The following is a 2,686-nucleotide window of genomic DNA, read 5'->3' on the forward strand; positions in this document are numbered from 1 at the left end:
GAAAGATCTGCTCCTCCAAAAAAATCTCCCTTGTAATTAGGAGTCACATGGGCTCATTCACGCCAGTCCTGTCTCCCCTTCCCCATGGGAAATGCCAAAAAAAGGCTGCATAGTCTGGATCCAGCGTCCCCAGGCACTTAGAGCTGTCCATGGGCCCTGCTCCTGCTTTTTGTAGAGGCTCCTTTGTTCCCCCCCTGCTGTGGGGTTCATTAGGCTGAGCAGCTGCCTCCCCGTGTGTTCCTTAATGTGCTGGAAACGGAAAAAAACCCCAATGTTCCTAAAATTTAACTGGTTCTTTAGCAAGGAGATTATCCATGAACTCTGAAATTGTGATTTAGGAGCTGCCAGGTGGAGCTGGGCACAAGCAGAGCACCCAGGTCACAGGACTATGGGATCCCAGAGCAGTTTGGGATGGAAGGACTCTTACAGGACATCCAGTGCTACCCATGGGCAGGGACACCTCCCACTGTCCCAGGCTGCTCCCAGCCCCAGTGTCCAGCCTGGCCTTGGGCACTGCCAGGGATCCAGGGGCAGCCCCAGCTGCTCTGGGCACCCTGTGCCAGGGCCTGCCCACCCTGCCAGGGAACAATTCCCAATTCCCAATATCCCATCCATCCCTGCCCTCTGGCAGTGGGTATAGGAGGGTTGGGGGGTGGGATGGTCGGGATGGATGGAGACCAGAGATCTCTGCAGCCAGGTCGTGGAATTTGCAGTTCATTGCAAAGGGCCTGGGTGCAGGGCCCTGCTGGGAGCTGCCAGCCACAGCTGGAGCAGGCCTGAGAGAAGTAAAGAGAGTGGGAAAGAGGATGAGAGAGGGGTAGAGAGGATGAGTGGAAAAGATGTGCCTTTTTTCTGCCCAAACAAGCTGCCAAACCAGGCTACCCTGACTCCAGAGCCATGGGAGTCAAATGTGACACAGAAAGGTGGCAATTACCAAAATTCCTTCTTTCTCTCTTCAGAGATGTTCCCTGAGGCTTTTCCCTGCTCCCTCTGCTCCCAGCACTGCGTGGGTCAGGAGAACAAACCCAGTGTCCCAGGCTCTCAATATCCCTGGAAAAGGGAGGGAAAGAACACAGCCCTGGAGCAGCTCAAACACTCAACCCAGGCTGGCTTCAAATGGGAAAGGAGTGAGTAAAAATAACAATAAAGGGCAGGAAAAAAGCAACCCTGGATCAGGGCTTTGATCCCACTCCCTGTCCTGCCTCCACTCAAGTGATGTCCCACTAATCCCTGCAGGGCAGAGCTCAGGGCTCAGAGCTCAGCTCAGTTTAGTTCAGAGGAATCTCTGCAAACGTTAGAAAATCAGATTTTTTTTTCCAATGGTTTTACAATTCCTGGGAAATCAGGTCAACAACTCCACGTTAAGTATTCCAGCTTGGCCTGACTGTGTTTGTTTTTGCCATATTTTAGCAGCCAGCTTTTCATGAAATAGAAAAAAAAAAACCCTTTTACTTTCATTTTTCACAGGATGGATTTAAGAAGTCCAAACCATCTTTGCTTTTCAGCTCTTTATTAAATTTCTCACAGGACCTCTTTGTAGACAAAGGGAATTTTAAACTGGAGACTTTGCTTTGTTCCACTGAATTTTGATATTTCCTGATGGTTTTGGCCCAGCTGGGAGATCTTCCAGGCAGAAGCTCTGAGTTTATTAATGGCTTAAAACACTCCATAATTTCCACAGTGGATCTGAAGGGAAATGCATATTTTGGACCTTTTGGGGGTCTCATATCCAGCTTTAAAAATCCGATTCTATGTTTGTTCAACAGCAATAAACTTCCAGGGTTTTATGGAGCCATAAAAACCCTCGAACAGCTCCCATTTATGGCCTGAGTGTAATTTACTGGGGGAGGTTTCCTCTCTAATGGGGCAGTGCCAGTGATTGGAGTTCTATTAGCTGGAAACAGCACAGCTCCATTTGCAGAATTCCCATCAATAATTCCTGGGCAGGGAAGGGAGGGGCAGGGGAAGGACAGGAGGGGAAGGATGGCAGGAATAGAAAGAAAAGGCCATGAATGCTTCACAAATGAGGAATCCAGTGAAGCTGTCCTTGCAGGTGGGATCAAAATCCCATTTTCCTGCTTAATTTGAGGTGGAGCTGCAAGCACAGTTCATTCTCCCTCCCTGCAAAGGCACAAAGGCATCCATGGAAAATGCTGTCTCCCAGAGAATTCCCAGGCATTCAAACAGGCACTGGGCTCCCTGGAAGCTTTAGAGCAATAAATGAAATGTTGGAATGATTTACAGCTCAGGAGATCTTTGGGAGCAAGGGCAGGAGAGAAGAGCCGTGCACAGGTTCAGGGTCCCTGACCAGGCTGTGAAGAGACCAGGAATGGGCTGGGATGGGGCTGGGATGGGCTAGGAAGGACAGGGATGGGGCTGGAAAGGGCTGGGATGGGGCTGGGAAGGTGTCTTATGTTGGAAATGCAAGATTTAGCAGGGCTGTGTGTTCTATCCCCATTTGCCAGAGCTGGGGCAGTTTCTCTGCTGTCCATGGGGCAGTTTTTTCTTTATCTCTGCCACAGCCAATCCTTCCTCCAGGAGATCTCTGCTGTCCATGGCCACTGAGTGTCCCTGCAGGGCTGATCCAATTCCAGCATCCCATGGGGAGATGCTGCGCCCAGGGGAGGAGCCAAGCATTCCTACCTGGATCCAATCTGAGCCTGGAGCAGCACAGCAGCCTTTGCCC

This window comes from Geospiza fortis, unplaced genomic scaffold, assembly GCF_000277835.1.
Source record: "Geospiza fortis unplaced genomic scaffold, GeoFor_1.0 scaffold224, whole genome shotgun sequence".
Classification (NCBI taxonomy): domain Eukaryota; kingdom Metazoa; phylum Chordata; class Aves; order Passeriformes; family Thraupidae; genus Geospiza; species Geospiza fortis.